Source organism: Malurus melanocephalus, unplaced genomic scaffold, assembly GCF_030028575.1.
Source record: "Malurus melanocephalus ecotype Western Australia unplaced genomic scaffold, MMel_1.1 scaffold_50, whole genome shotgun sequence".
NCBI lineage: Eukaryota > Metazoa > Chordata > Aves > Passeriformes > Maluridae > Malurus > Malurus melanocephalus.
The window spans coordinates 628,101-645,248 of record NW_026623282.1 but is presented as its reverse complement, the minus strand read 5'-3'; the positions used below and the strand labels follow the sequence as shown (position 1 = coordinate 645,248).

General features: G+C 39.5%; 1 protein-coding gene across 1 annotated transcript in view; it reads right to left on the bottom strand.

The window, feature by feature from the left end:
* Positions 1-17,148, bottom strand: part of SORCS2 (sortilin related VPS10 domain containing receptor 2) — a 521,698-nt gene that overhangs the window by 476,529 nt on the left and 28,021 nt on the right. The window lies entirely within an intron of this gene.

Below are 17,148 nucleotides of genomic sequence, written 5' to 3'. Positions count from 1 at the left end.
AAAAACCTTAAACTATCACAACAAATGAAATACTGGCCAACAAATTCAAATGGSTATCCAATTACCCAATATTGCTATGCCTGCAATGCCTTCCTGCTCACAATGAATCTCTTCTCTGCCACCATCAAGAGCTTTATTATCAAAATAAATATTATGCTGGTAAAAAAGGACTCCCATGATGGTCACCTCATCATAGCCACTCTTCTGACTCTGACTCTGAGTTCAGTTCTGAGTGCCTTCATCCATATCAAGAAAAGCATACTGAAGCCAAAAAGCCTCATAAAACATTTGACTCATCATGGTCATTAAATCATTTTAAAGCATCAAGTTGAAAACCAGATGCAAAGATTGAAAAACTATCTTTTCTCTTTGAGTTCTCATGGAAACATTTGTACTCATGCTTGTGAGAACAGGTCAAAACCAGMTTCATTATACAAAGTTCCACACCCTGCTGGGAGGCTAGAAGAAGTACTAGCCTCAGTTTCTGGTACAATCATTCAGATCCCAAAACAGGTAAAACATAGTTCATTCTGAACATTTGCATTCTCTCAAAATAATCAATTTATGCTTCTATTAAAATTAAAAAAAAAAAAAAACCAAACAAACACTTCAGATGTCTGCTTCAGTGAGCAAACTCAACACTTCAGATGTCTGCTTCAGTGAGCAAACTCTCCAAATGGAAGAAGGATGGATCCTCCCCTTGGCATGTTTACATCATTGTAATTAATTCAGACACTGCATCCCACCAGTTGAGAATCTGGTATATCAAATAATTCAATTTCATGGATGGCCCTACATGGTGCAATTAGATGTACCTTCCACTGCTACACAGCTTTTTGTGAGTTTAACCAAGTCTGATCCTTTCTGGACTGCAGGTAGAAGCAATGGAGGGAGCAGCAGGGTATCCAGTGCCCCTCTCCTTGCCCATCCATCAGCATGGGGATGGCYCCAGCTTTCCTCAAGTGCTTCACAGTGCTGGGGCAGTGTCCARAAGGAAACTACTGGACTTGAAGTTACTGAAATGTCCTGTGCAAAGCAAAGCATGTTGGTGGTTCAACTTCAGCACAGGAAAGCCTCCTGCTCAATTTGTTCCAGTAAAAACCTCCTTACCACTCTACCAGGGTCGTGTAACAAGAGACTGTGTCTCACAAGAGAGAAAGGTTTTGAGTATTAAGAAATTTGTTGCTGGGGTGATGTTGATGATTCACGCTTAGGCTGTGGCCTTACACCTAACTACCATGGCACAAACGTCACACGCACGACAGCATCAGACTCCTGCAGTCACACTGGAATAGATTCCAAGGCAGCAAAGAATGCACACCCACACTCACCTCTCATGGTAATGCAGTGGGACTTAGTCATGAGCTAAAGGGACTTTTGTTGACTAAAAATGGATTAAAGCCATGTCTGTAGTCAAATACGTGCTGAAATATTTGGCTGAAGAGGGACATAAATCTGCCTGAAGTTTAAGCTGCTTTGCTTCCTTTATCCACACACATTTGTAATGGTGGTGGTGGTAATAGTTTTTACAGATTCATAGAAAGAGGAATAGATTCTCCAACTTTTATAACATCTCCCAGGACTATCTRGGGGATCTTGGACCAGAAGAGAGTATACCAGTAACACACACYATAGATCACATGCAGAGTTTTGCAAAATGCATTAAAATTAGCTTGCATTATTTTATTTTCAAAATAAAACTTCTCAAATGTAGGAAAGACTCCCATACCACCAAGCAATATTTACTTTGGTTTCCTCAAAATTTGCCAAGCAGATGAATATCATTAGATAGGCTTTAGGATAAAAAGAAATATAAATAGGGCTCCAAACACCAATTACCTGACTCTAATCTTAGTTATCCAGGTGTAAATGGAAAGAAACTCTAGTGAAGCCACTAGAATAAGAGCACTGTCATGACCTTAATCTCAGYACACTACACAAACCACAGTTAACATTTGCCAAAGATCAGAGGTCTGAGACTTATCTGGAAGAGCACAGAACTTGGCCTGGAAAATCCAAATTGCAGATTATTAAACAAATATGCCAATAAAAGTGCAATAATTACACTACTGCGCATCACAATCATTGTTTTGTAGACATTTACAGTGGCAAGCAACAGCCTGGTGCTTGCATGCATAGAATCCAAATGGAGCAACAGAAAGCTAAAGGCAACAAGCTCATTATATTCTATTGTCCACATCTCAAAATAAATGTATATTTGTCATTCCTAYGGAGTACATAGTAAGACATGATCATCAATTGCAAAAGGAATATTTTTGATACCTCGCCCTCCCAAAAAAGGTGGGCAAAGTGTTTAGCCATCACTACACATAAATTCCCAGTGGAAATACTTGTTTTGCTTTGTATGGCTTCTATATGAAGTGTTTTGCAGCACCTTCTATAAACTACCTGGAAGAGCCAACTCTCAAGCAAAGATTCATTTAATCATCTTTAAGAAGAAGGGAACAGGCAGACACCTATAAACCATGACAATTTTGATTCTGGACTGTTGTCAGTGCTCAGCACAGTTTTAATGTTTAGATACACATTTTTTTTCTGCATGTAGATTTTACAATGTGTTTCTTACTTGTGGATCCTTATCTCTCACTCAGACATACATAATGCAAACAAATGTATACAACTTTTCTCCAGGAGTGAAATGCAAATTGCATTTCACACACAACAAATTCCCTGATTATACACAGATTTATTGCACAGGACATTTTTGCTTCAATCACACAATCTGAAAACATTTAGAGGAKAGAAGGGTTTGCATGTGTGTGCTCTCCTTATTCCCAAGCAGCTAGTTCACTGCTAAGAAATGCTGATGAGATAGAATTTTATTGATACTTCATCTAACATACTAGGATGTTTGGTGCCTGATTCACAGTAATTAAATAATCAATTTCTTGCTACTTTAATACATTAATTTATTAAATGCAAGATAGGCACAACTGATACTTCAAGGGGCTAATTTTCAAACTAAGGCAATGGTGGGATTTTTTAAGAAGATGACCTCTRTGTTTCAAAAGTCTGGGGATATATAGTTTAAAAGGCAGCCAACAAAGTAATAAAATATTTTAACTAAAGTTGTTTGAATTTAGATAACATAATTTTATTATCTGCCTTGGAAAAATTAGGCTGAAAGAAATATACTCACTAATAAAGAATGTAATATTAATTCAGGCTGATTTTTTAAAATTTTGATAGGTATGTTAACCAAGYCTCCCCTGCATTCTCAGAACTGTCAGCAGCTTTACTTTTTACCATAAGTCACAGAGCAAAAGGATAATATAACACACATAACAAACCATCAACCATTATCATCATCACCTCTGGGTTAGTGTTCATTCYTAGGAAAATGGAAGAGAAAATGTCAACATTCAAGTTCTTTTAAACTGGGATAGAGAAGCATGGTTAGTACAACGGTCTTTTTTTTTTTTTTCATTTTTAAAATCTTGCCAAGAGATTCCACCCACAGCTCTCTGTGATGGACCTCAAAAGCACTGTCCTGTCTCACACTTTCTGGAACAATGCCAGCAAGTATATATCCTCCAATAAAACCCATCCTCTTATCAGTGGAGAACCCTGCACAGAAATGGGCTGACTGGAGGGTAGAAGAGAGGGAACAGTTTTAGAGCTCTCCCTTCCCTTCCCTTCCTCTCTCCTCTCCCAAACTGCCTCTCCAGCTGAAGGGCAGGCAGTCCCAAGGCAGAGGAGGCAGAGAGGGGCCACAATCCATGCAAGCACTGACCAGCWTGGCTGCAGCTCAGCAGGGGCTGCCAAAGGTAGCTCAGCCTGGCTCTTTAAAGCACACACTGCACCAGCTTCTGCCTTTTAAAGGCTGAGATACAAAGCAGGTATCTGAAAGAAAAAGTTCTTATGGCTTTAGTTGCCACAGGCACTAAAATGTCATTGCAAATTCAACTATTAGAGAATAGATAAATATCTTCAGGGCAAGTAGTGGTTATATTCTCTGCAATAATTCACTGGTAATCTTCTATTTAAAAGGTCTCTGCTCCTTCTCATCCATGTTAGGCCATGTCCACTTAGCTGCTACCTGAACTCCAGTATCACACATTTTGAGGAAGAAACTTGTCATCTCAGCTTTGCTAGAGGAGATTCACAYATTTTGATATCAACGGTGCTTAAATCATACCAAAACATTAGGGAGAGCCTTTGCATCAGCAGGGAGAGTACCAGCCCCACCAGAGGGACACTGAGAAAATGATGCCCTGCTTTCAGCAGAGGAACTAGGATGTAGTTTTCCCTTGTCTTCTGCATTAGCYCCAAGCCTCAACATAATGATGGTARCTGCAGTYTGTGCTTCTTCCCAGCAATCACACAGTTATCAGAAGGGATGAGTTTAAAACTTGGGCAATGCTGTGCACAMAAAAATACCTTTGCTGCTTGCAAGGTCTCATATAAGAAGTGATAGTTACGAAAAGCTGTTCCTGCTCTGCTCTTGTTCTCGTGGAGAGTCCTGGGCAAATCTCCACCACAGCACGGGCAGGTAGCAGTGAGGAAGAAAGACCAGAAAAGTGCTGCCATACGAGTGGTGGTTAAGCTGCAAGCTGCCAACAGAAGCAGTGCTTTTTCACACTGTATCATACTGACAAGCATAACAGGAAACCTGAAACACCAAGATACCGCAAGCTGCTGCAAACCTCCAAACAGTCTTAGCCCAAAACAGAGTATCAGCAATKTAATGGACATTTTCAATGATCGTGTGATTGACTCAGAACTCTCAGCATGGTAGCTGAAAATGTACACTCCCAGTCTTTTGCAATACAAAATAAAACAAAGACATTTAAAGTACCTTCACAGAAAGCTTTTAATATATGACCATTTGATTGCTTGCAAGCAGCTCTTCATGTGGGGATGCTTCCTCTGTAATCAGAGGGGAATATTTCAATTTAGTCACAAATTTGGTTTGTCAGTCCAGGAAAAAAAAGGAATAAAAAAGAGATCACTATAGACTTCCGATATCCCCATAGAGACATACACCAGTAAATCTGGAATAGTTTAAAATCACACTTAAATTTTTCCAGTAAAGCTTTTACAAGCTAGCCATGTAAAAACAACACTAACTGGACAGCCTGTGATAAAGAAACTGTAAGACTTTGAAATATGGTCATAATGCAGCCAGTGCTCAACCCACCATGATTCACACTTTCTTATACAATGAGAGTAATTTTTTTAAAAAAAAAACATGGGTAAACACTGACATTCACAAGTGCTGTGAGCTTTCCCAAGGCATTAACCAGACAGGAAAATCAAAAGTTTGGGAGAAAATTCTAACATTCCTGGCATATATTTSTACAACAAAATTTGATTTCATGAAGTTATACTCCTAAAAAACATGCCCATTCAATTTTCATCCTAATATCATGGAATCAGAATAATTTTGATGAAATTTACATTTAAAAAATGACAGATTTTTTAGAATGGGAAAAACATGAATTACCCATGCAAGGAACATAAATTAAATCAAACACTTGTGTAGCACCCAAATAAATCTGCTGAGCAAAAGTTTGGAGGAGCTTTTCTAACGAGAAACAAATTGTTTCCAATCCCACCCTTTCTCCCTCTTGTCCATTTATATTGAGAGCTATCACATTACATTTTMTTTGATAGAAGACAAAAATGTCAAATTATTTTTAAAAATGCTGAAGCAGGACTTTGCAAGTATATTTAGGAATAAATCTSAGAAGACTTGCACTGTCTCAGTATTTTTGTGTCAGTTTTGCTGTATTTGTACTGATTTCATTAAGCATTCTATCTGCCAGAATTTAAATGCAAGCAATTCATAACAGAATATTTTGAAATAAAGTAATGCAACACATTAACTAGAACTTTCAGTTACACCGTACCATTTGTCAAATTGCCAACGGAACAACTCATTTGAAAAGACAGATTGTTGCTTATTCTTCAGCTGTCACTTGTGTTACTTCACTTCAGCTCCTTTTGCCTGACACTTGGCGCGGAGTTAGTCAATCATACTGACGGCTACCTGATGAGCGCTGATAAAACCCACAAACAAAACAGAGATTCTGGTGACTCATCCATCAGTCTGGAGAGTAACTTGATACGCCAGATAGCRGCTCCAGGAAAGCAACCCCTGCCAGCCACACATGCCGGTAGATATTAGTGACGCAATCTAGTCGTGGCATCCTTCCCAAGACTAGGATATTACGGGGATAAATTACTTGGATATGATGGATTAAAAAGTATCATGAGATTCTGAATCTGTGGGCTTTCAAAGTATTTTTGCAAACTCTTTCTGCTAAGGGCTTCTTTTAAATGAAGATATTTAAAACAGCTGCTTAATATGAAAAAAAAAAAATTACAAAAAAAGCTCTCCCTTCCCTTTGCAGAGTGTGTAAACAACTTTGCAGAGTGTGTAAAGATTCTCTGTACCTGGTGCAAACACCTCTGGAGTTCCAATTGACATCTTCCACCAGGGACTCCATTGAGACTACGATCAATTTTTTCATCAGATACCCAACAGTTAAAATGCAATATAAGCATCCTTTCATTCTCCCTTCTCAGAGGCTCAATTTTCATTTCCTGCGTTTAACTTGTCCATATATTTTTATATCCTGCCTAGAATTCCACAGGTGGAGCACAAATTAAGACCTTATAACATGATGCAGTCACAGAAATAAAGCGTGCATCCACTGTCTGCCACTTTCCCTTTCATATGCATCACATACACAGCAATAACCTTCATGCATCTTAAAGCTGCAACTGCTCACTCATGTGTGAAAATGAACCTCAAACTTCTACCAGTGATGAGGACAGAAGCCTAATGGTTTCATCCAAATTAGCTCTTGAAYTGGGTCATATATATTTTAATGAAGTAGAAGCTAATGTGGGGGCTGGATGCTGTATGAGTGCCTGTGATTGCTTTTGTCCTTGGTTTGATTAGTTTGGCAATCACAATCATTTACATAAATGGCGAACACCTTACAAAGGGAGAATCATATCCCAAAGGGGCAGGAGAAAGGAATGTACATTCCATTCATAAAAAGATTTTATTGTGCAAATAGATACCAGGTAATTTCATTCTCTGTCCCTGTCCATTGACAAAGCAACTCAGGTGGCTCAGGCAGCACTGCAGCAAGGACTGCATCCCCGGACTGGTCACTGTGAGAAACATGATGATGAACATCAGGGGAAAAGACATGGATAGTCTTCCTTCTCATCCCAGTACATGGGCATGCATGTTCTAGGAACAGTTACAATCTCCAGCAAGCACACCACAAAACCAACATTTAAAATTTGCCCTAATTTGTCAGCACAGCCTTCTCTCAGTGGTTCCACCCTTCCCAAGCAGTGCTGCAATTCACTGACTCAGTGACAAAGCACAGATGTGCACAGAGAATGATGGCATTCAGTTATCCAGTCTATAGTCTATCATGAATCTAAAKGGAATTAGATAAGCATCGAGATGTAAAAAAAAAATTCATTTGCCCACAAAACTGATGCAGGCTGCAAGTTTTTCCACTGACTGGTGTGTTTTTAKATATAAACTCAACTCACTCATTTCAGAGCAGAACAGAGCAGTAATCCTGATCCCCTTTTCCGGTGATTTTGGCTTAGCACTCTGAGAACTTAATTACCCTTCACTGGTTTATGGAAAGGATCCTTCCACTTCCTTCCTTTCCCTACTGGACTGAGGCAACCAAAACATTTCACCGTCATGGAGCAGGAGTTAGCAGGTGTTACCAACTCCATGATTCTTCCAATTCTTCAGGGAAGTATCTTCTCTAATACTTTTATCTGTTGCATAGGTGAGTCAACATTATTTATAAGATATACTAATAAAAATGATAGGTCTGTCCTGCCTATGGACTTCATGATCACACTTCMATGTAAGAAACCTGTGTGATTCCTGGCCAAGAGATGTCATGAATACCATGATTTTACATGGTGTTGAACTTGAATTGGACAGGTATGTAAGAGATCCATTAACAGTTACTCTGTAAGTGAACCATATCAGGTTCAAGAAATCCCCTGAGYTAAATATTGCCTGAGGCTGAGAGAACATTCATGGAAACATCAGACAGGCTTGTCCCCTCCTCACCCCCTGGGTCTGCATGCTATGGCCACTGTTGGAGACAGGATATTGGGTTAGATAAGTCTYTGTCTGAACCAGTACAGCTGTTATTATGMAGAAGCGGCAACCATCCATAAGAGTTTACTGTGACAGAACAGATGTGAGGAAATGTTCAAGAAAACAGAGGAGCTGAAAAGTAATTTGGCAAGTAATGTTTTGGCAGCAGTACTGGTTTAAATAGCCTCCTTTCTCCCTGACCTCACCCAYTTATTCCCACCACTCCCTTCTTTGTGCTTGTACAGCTGTTTGCGTAGCCACATCGTGGACAAGGCTAGAAAACCATTTGGATGAGACACCTCTCTTCTTTCYCCCCTCTTTTCTGTAAGTTATTTTTCTGCCAGATCAGTATGCAGATTTAGCTGTGCTGTGCTGCACAGCTGAACAAATAGTTTGCCACGACTACACAAGAAGCAGCACAAATCAGGAACACGTGTCCAGGGCCAGGACATGTTTATGCTCAGCATAAGCAAAGCTTAAAGCARGACCATCACATYGTACCACCAGCCCACAGCCTGAGAYTCCTTGGGGCAATGGAAGAAGTGTCTCTGCCCAGAGCAAGAGCCCAGCTTGCCACCCAGCCACAGCAGTCTCTGAGGACACTTTGCTTACCTGGTCTAGAAAAGATAAGAGTTTCAATACCAATCAGACAGTGAGAGAAGKTGTTTGTACAGACACTCCCTGTGTCATAACTCAGACAAGCGTTAAAAGCTCTCCTAGGAGAAATCAGGCCACGTTCATGTTAAAAATGGGACATGGCCCAGGTACCTGTAAATCACCTGGGGATRTTCCTGCTAAGCAGAATTACCGTGTCTCTTAAACAGTAGTTATTGAGTGCATTTGGCTTTATTAGTTCTCTGGGCAATTTCCCGATTAGGAACACCCTGATTAAGTGGAAAACGATACACTGCCTCTGCATTCTCTATAAACAACATATGGTAGTTTACTACCTAGGCACACACAGAGGCTGAGCAGAACACAAAGCAGAGGAGGGATCTGGGTACTACTAATGGCTGCTTTCAGAAYACAGGCAGTAAATGACAACTTGGCTTCCATCTGCTTGCACAATCCAGTCTGACACCTTTGCCTCACAGTAAACACGARTAATGCATTAGGAAATAGCAATATCCCATAGAAAGCACATACCTTTTCTTCCTCACAGCATTTAAAGGTAGGCACCACTGTGCACAATGCTTTCATGAGAGGCTGCAACAAAAGGAAMCAGCTTCTGCCAGAAGCCRCATTASTTTGATACAGGTGGACCRAAAGAGCAAAATGCAGAATTCAACRGAACACCTTCACTGCCTTAAACTAACAGCAGCAGCTGTTAAACAGTGGTGTTAGTGCTGGCAGACAGAATATGCAGCCTGCATGAGTGGAGAGCTCTGACTGCATGTGCTGAACTCCTCTCAAACTCCATATTAATACACCCGCCTGGATGCTATTTCCCAGGTCAGCTGAGGAAACCAGCAGAGACTGCGTATGGACAAATTAACAAATGGGACACTAAAGGCAGCTTAAACCCCGCACTTTAAGACACAAACACAAGTCAAACACATACCAGACAAGCATCAAAGTATTGATGTTGTCATGCAAAATTGTCTCCTTCTCATGAACTTCTTGAAGGTGAAGGAATTAGGTGTATTCAACCAGAAAAGTYATATGACTGTACAAAACCACAAGAGAAGAAACAGAATTCAGATACTRAACCTGATTTCCAAGAATCCCTAAAACTAAATTGACTCCACCTCTTTCCAACCTTCAGATTAAAGTGTCTCTGGTAGATTCTCCCAATACACACTTACCAGCTAAAATTAGGCTCATGATTGTGACTCATCCAAGTGGCTGCCAATCACTTAGTTAAAAAARGAAACAATTCCAGCAGTTGTGTACTGCATGCAGCTCTGTGCTGCACAAGACACTTGAATCCAAACTGGAGCAAAGCAGCTTCATCACTTCAGAATGAAAAACAACATAGGCAGTGCAGTTCTTAACAGTCAAGGTACTTTCTGATACATTATTTAAAGCCACAGCAAACACAATTGTCGGAGCTGATTCTGCTCAACAGCTGGATTTTGAAAGATTGATCAAGTATGTGATAAAACCATGTACTTGAAACCATTTACCTGAAGAATGTTTTTCTGGCAATCACAATGATACTGTCTCTGTTTTGATTCTCCACCCATTAAAAGAAAAAATGCACCATGATAATCAAAATAGACAACACTTTCAGGGTTAACCCAACTACAGGAAAAGCACTGTCACACCTCTGCATCAAAGCAAACCAGACCAAGCCTGATTTAACACAGTCTTCTCAGGAGTCCAAGGAAAATTTGTTTCTAAGCGATTATGTCGGTTTGTGTAAACTGGAATCTTCTGCAGCAAAGAACTTCAACTTCCAAGAGCAGTCAGCTCATGTTTAAGTCACTGGAAGCAAGAGGCAGTCAGTACTTTTGGACATAAACTCCCTAAAGAATAAATTAAACCAGAAGAAATCCAGCAAGGCTGCCACTACATTTAAAGACAAAATTCCCATTGAATTCAGCAAGACAAAAGTAGGCTTTGATACATGTTCCACACAAACTTGCATCAGACTTTGGTCTGTCCCCAAAAAGAACAGAGTTGTGGCGGCCCTCACGAAACGGAAGAGAGAGGGATACTAGAATTGAAGACACTTCTGCCTACAAACAATGCTATATTCACTGGGAACTTCTACTTTAACATGCAGGCTCTGGAGCGTAACTGTAACAAGCTGAAAGCTGCAACTGTACTTGCTACTGTCAAAACTATTCCTTAAAAGTGTGCCACAGAACTCACTCCTTTACATTATGAAGCAAAGTTAACGTGTCCTTGACAATGGAAACCCGTACCAGACAAATTTAAAAGGAGAGTGCTACACTTTGGTCTCCATGTGATGAAAAGAAAGGTAGATTTCACTGCCGCTGTAATCTTCTCTGCTTTCTATGCCAGAGTTATGTCAAACGAGATCAGAATGTCGCCCCAAAACTTCACCCAAACAGTGGAAATTATGGGTTTTTTTTTAATAAAATGCTCCATTCTGCTCCAGCCCACTGAGCCAGCATACTTATAAATCCAGAGTACCACAAAGGAGCCCTTATCTCATCAGTATGATATTGCACTTGTCTCTAAGAAGCTGTCTAACTACTCATTAAGAAATTGCAGTTCATCTGCTTTGGTAGAGGGTGGATCAAACCAGACTGTGTTTAACAGCAGTCTTGATATTCAGAAATTTATTCGATTGCTACATTTGCACATGACAACTGCATTATGTTTGGGCAATGGGTCTGAAGACTTCTCCCTCCTTATATTGTAATAATTACCGTCTTTATTCATAAACTAGAAAATACCAGATACTCATTGATCAAAACACACTGTCCATCAGTCCTCCTGCATTCCTCTGCAGCAAGGTAAGYGTTATTGCATTTGCTGAACAGAGGAGCAGAAAATTACAGTGTGTAAGTCAAGGCTGATATTCTCAAACTTGGCTGACTWACGTTATACTCCTAAATCCTCATTTAGTTTTTCAGTAATGCTGCAAACCCCCACACAATATAACACATAAAGACACCGTGGGAGTCAGTGTCTATAAAAATCAGAGCAGCACTACTTACATGCTCAACTACAAATTTGGATGTCTAGCTTCAGACATCAACATTCAAAAAATACTGGCCTGATTTATTTAAGGCTGCAAAGACAGTCAGGCTTAAGGACTGGACATGGAACCAGAGGACCTCACTCAGGCCTCTGCCTAAGCAAAGCCTTCTCAGCAAGTGCAGTTACCAGTGAGCTTCCAGCACAGAGCTAAAGGAAAAGACAAACAGCTGTAGAGAGGTGTTCACAATCTGTGTGAAGATAGGAAGCTCTCTTCCCCTCTCTATGGAATCTTAACAAGCAGGGTYCTGAAATGAATGCATTCACTTCCCAAAGGCAATTACATCCAGTTTCTCCAGCAATGAATTTTCAGTGGACACTTTACTCATCAGACATTCCTACAGTGYGCAACATTACAAGATGCATCCAACTCCAGCGGCCAAAAGAAAAGAATAYGCTGTTACTGTTTAGTATATTTTTCACTCTGTATTTCATCAACATCCAGAAGGACCATTAACAACACCTAATAAACCTGCAATCTGAGTGCTGTGCAGAAGAGTTGGCTGTGAACAGCTGCTGGCTCATAAGCTTGCAAAGTGCTGCTGCCTGCCAGCCCTGCCCTGCTCTGCTCTCCAGGATGCCAGAGCCACCTGGAGTATCAGGGAAGTCCCTGGTGCCTTCCCTTTCAGAACACACAAAATGTGTATGTGAATCAGCACCCACACCGAGCAATGCTCCATGTATTGCAAAACCATGGAAAATTCAAAGTTAAGGCCACAGCCCTGTCGGCCCCCACTCCAGTGAGCTTAGCTGAGGTAGTGCATGTTGTATGTCATGTTGGATCACTGTGATCTCAAGGACATTGGTGAGAGCCAGCCAGAAAAAGTGGGTTAAAAGCTGTGTGTTTCTGGTATGCAACACAACATCCTCTTTCTCAGACTTAAGACCAGATCCACACTTTTTCCCTAACACGGTCTAACATTTCCCAGGCTCCAAAAGATAGCGTAGGGCTCAGCCCCATGGCAAACTACCTGAATCCATCACCCTCTGAAAGACCTGGAGTTTAATGCTATCACCAAAACTGAGGGAAAAACAAAAACTCTCCAGCATTTTTAATGTTAGAGAATCAAGGCATTATTTTATACTGGCCAGGATGTTGTTCTGSCCAGCATGTGCCACAGAAATTATTTTGTCCACACRCAGCCCAGATGTGCAGAGAAAATCATTCCATGACACATGAATTTTACAAGATTTTCCTCAAACTTTACACAGTCAAAAACCATAGAACTTTATTGGTTTAATGTTCATTGGTCCAAAGCTGTGTAGTCTTTAGTATTTGTTTTCCTACTGGACCTGGCTTTTCTCACCTCTGATGCTAATTAGATCCTTCTTCTAATCTCTCTTTTTCCAGACCAGGWGCTTCTGACCATGCCAGGGGGAAGTGTCTGGGGTTGATGCTCATTGATGTTCCCTGTACCCATTGATGGCTCTTAGATTTTGTGCTACTCTGAGGTTGTTTAGATGTTATCATCTGGCCTCACCTGGTTGAACAGTGCCCTGGAAAGAAACTTCAKTACCTTCCCCAGGTCAAAGGCAAACAAAATCCCTGACTAAAGTTATATAAAGAAATTTTAAACYGRTATATTTTCCAACAATGCTATCATTCAACAGAGATTCAGGCCAGCCAAGGAGGGGAGATCTGTGGATAAAAACAACAGCACAATGCTTAGTTTGGCGGAACAGTCTTTAATACTGACTATTTCTCTTAAGTATGTGCATGTTAMTTAAATATATTTCATAATCTGGTAATGTTTTCCTTGAATGGCTTCTGGCAAGCTCTGTGATATTTTTGAGGTTTTAGGTGATAGGACAAGGTAAAATATTACAGGTCTTGGAATCACTACTGAAAGGGTCTGACATTAAAAAGGTCAAACAACACAACTTTAAAAAGAGAAGATGGGAGGAATTTAGCAAGAAGAATCAAGTACTTTTCATATTATTTTAAGGTGGTAACATGAGGTTTATTTCTTCAAGAGATGGGACTGTTTCTCAAGGAACTGAGCCAAATCCAACAAAAAGCTAACAAGACACAGACAATAAAGTACTGCCAGTGAGTTTAACAGATGTTTTTCAGCTCACTAAGTTTAACCTGTCCTTGCCTTTGGCAGAAGACTTTTGATTTTAGCAAGACAACTAGGATTTCATAGCAATGCTGAACAAACATTTTAGAAAGAACACGAAGAAAAAAATGTTTATGCATACTCTGGGCAAGATGGACATTGGGTGCTTCCCTCACCTTCCTCTGTTTGAAGTAAAGGATAAAACTCACAGAGCAGAGTTAAGCTACTAAAAAAGTGCCTTCTGAAAATCTTGCCCTTAGTATGTTCCACTGTTTCTCTTTACACTCCCATGAGGTGGTAACTTACTTTATTAAACCAATAGTTTACACTGCAACTAAAAAACCTTATTGCTGGTATTTTTTAATCAGCTTCATCAAGCTCAAGTGAAAAAATATTTAGCTTGTTTAAAGAATTACAATATTTGCATTTAGTGGATTATTAAGTAGRAACTAAATCATGTTCCTGACATATCTGGGATTTGATTAATAAGAAATAAAAACGTCTGAACTACGTCTTAACAAAATTCAGAGTTGCTGCATTAATAAAATATTATCGAGTAATTTAAAAATGAAGAATATTTTGCTGAGTTTAAAATTCCATATCCTATCCTTGTGCTGGGTATACATTAAAACACAAGATATATGTTGCTTCCCTCCTGAAAGGAAGTTGAAATGGGCAGCTGGGCTAATATAAGAGCTACCTGGTCAGAGCAGCAGAAATGSAAAATATTCTCCTGGAAGGTAGAARTTCCTCCACTGCTTAATGTTTCTTCTGRTGCCAGTAAAGGGAGAATGTCTCAYAAGGGGARTATCTGCCACTTCAACAGTAATTAAACTTGTTTCTGAGTATGATCCRCATAAAAGTAATTCTTGATCCACTTCAGCTGGTAATTATTTCTCTACAGAAAAATGAAGGAGTTTTAGCAAGCAGTGATGAAGGCATGGGGTTGAATACAAGCAGAAAAGAGCCATTTGGATGGGAACAAGCATGCTGGAGGTTTTACTCTTTGGAAGTGTTTTAGAACAGGATACAAGAACTTGCCTTGTAAAATGTAATCTCAAAAGTCAATAGCACCTCACCAGGGGTTGAACTTGCATCTTTCCCATGGCTTTTCCTTGATAACTGGTATTTATCACATTACTTATTACTGTAAACTCATTCCTTCACGTATGATATTTTGCATTTAATTTCTACGTATATACATACCTCGGCTTAATGAAAGGCTAGTGGCTTTTCCAGGCACAGGTGTGCAGCCAGCTGTGAGCTAGCTGTCCATAGATGGAGCCAGTAGAGTTCCAGGTATTTAAACAAGTATTTAGCGCAATTTTAGATGCTTTAGTGTACCACACCTGGCTGATCTAAAAAGGCATGTGTTTTTCCCAGGCCCAGTATTAGGCCAGTTCCATATATATTAACAGGTATGGTGTTTTTAGACAGCCAAAGTGGCATCAGGTCAGTACAATAAACATCTGAGTTGCTAAAAAGCAAAGATTATGATAGCCAGGCCCATGCAGGTAATCATGAGACACAACTACAAGATGTTGSAGATGAGGCACAAAGCATATGAGAATAGCTGACTTCAAATCATACACTGCATTTTCTGGCACAATCATTCAGATAGACAGTTGGGAAGAGAAAAGGAGGTGAATAAAACTTGTATTTGGAATTGTTTTGACTGCTCTTGCTTGTATTAATTGCTTTTAAAAGGATTTTGTTTGATTGTTTTGATAGCATTTTAGGAGAGTAAAATTAAGCACTGAGACAGGTCTTTGAACACTTTACACATTTCCAGAGGGATTTATGGACAAAACCCTTGGTGATCAAGAACAATCCAAATCCTGAATCAAAACGTTAGCCTACTTAGGGCTTTTCATCTCCTTGAGAAACCATGGTCTCTTGAAAAACTTTGGCAGACCTGGCTGGATACTTTGGTACTTAATATGCAACAGCAAGAGYGAACAAGCTTGTGAACAGCCATTAAATCACAATCAAGGATAGAGTCTAATCAAGTCTAAAAAGAGCAACATTAGGTTTGAGCATGCAGTTTGTTATCAGCTGAACACATTAAACCATTAAAAGCATTCACACAGGAATCTGATGAATAATTTCATAGATAGATGATACCAAAATTTAAATATGAATACAAGCCACAAACTCACTCTGGGTTGAAATGCCTGCATTTCTCATCTACACAACAGCACCAGATCTAATGCAGGACACATACGTCATGTTAATAGGAATATTTTACAAAGAAGGCAGCAAAATTAGAGGTAGAAAGCAGTGTGGCACAGGGAACTCTTAAGCTTCAAAACCTGCAAAGGGAGAGCTCATGAAAATTTCCARTCTCCATCAACTAGTTTCCATTCTCCACAGGAAGAATATATTAATAACAAATAATACCATTGTGCTCATTTTAGGTAGATACAGATAGGCAAAGTATGTGTCCATCAGTGGCCACAAAAATATATAAAGTAATACTTCAAGGGTATAAATTGTGAAACATTCAGAGTATTTCAAAAGTATTAACYCTGACAACAATATGGCAAAGTGCATCTTTAGTACCCTGCACACAGGTATTCAATGAAGCTAGGAAAAAAAAAAAGGCATCATTGTTTCCAAACASAWACCTTAAATTAGGCTCCTCAACRTTAGATAGATGTAGATTTTCAAAAATTACTAGTGAACTGACTCGCACTCATCTCTGCTTTAAGCAACCTTAACTAGATCTRATTTTCAGAAAGTATTGTACTTTTAGTCCTTTCAAATGATCCTTAAAAAAGAGAACCCTCAAAGTGGGTATCCAAAAATCTTAAATATTTGAAATAATTGAATAGCTGTAAGTACATAATTATAATTAATCACTTCTAAAACATCTTTTTTTTTTTTTTTTTTTTTTTTTTTTTTTTTTTTTTTAGGTATTAGAAGAGCTAGGCCCTTGGTCTTTGTAAGCGTGAAAAAATAGCATATCCCTTCTGGAAACATACCAACAGCTAAGTTCATCTAAATACTTGGACAATAAGTTTTAGAGAATTAATTTTCTTCATACAAATTCCTAAAGTGTTCTCTAAACCCCATTTTGTGCTATGTGTACTGAGCACATAGAACAAAGATGTTCAGCTCCCTTGCTGGGATGCTTAGACACTCTGGTAAGGAACAGCAGTAACAAATCAGCAGGACAACCAGCACCAGMATCTCGAAGTCTGCACTCCCAACTTCTCACCAATCTGCCAAACCCAGGAGTGCCAGCTATCCCTGACAGACTGCTTTATGTTATTGCACACTAAATGTGAAAGATGA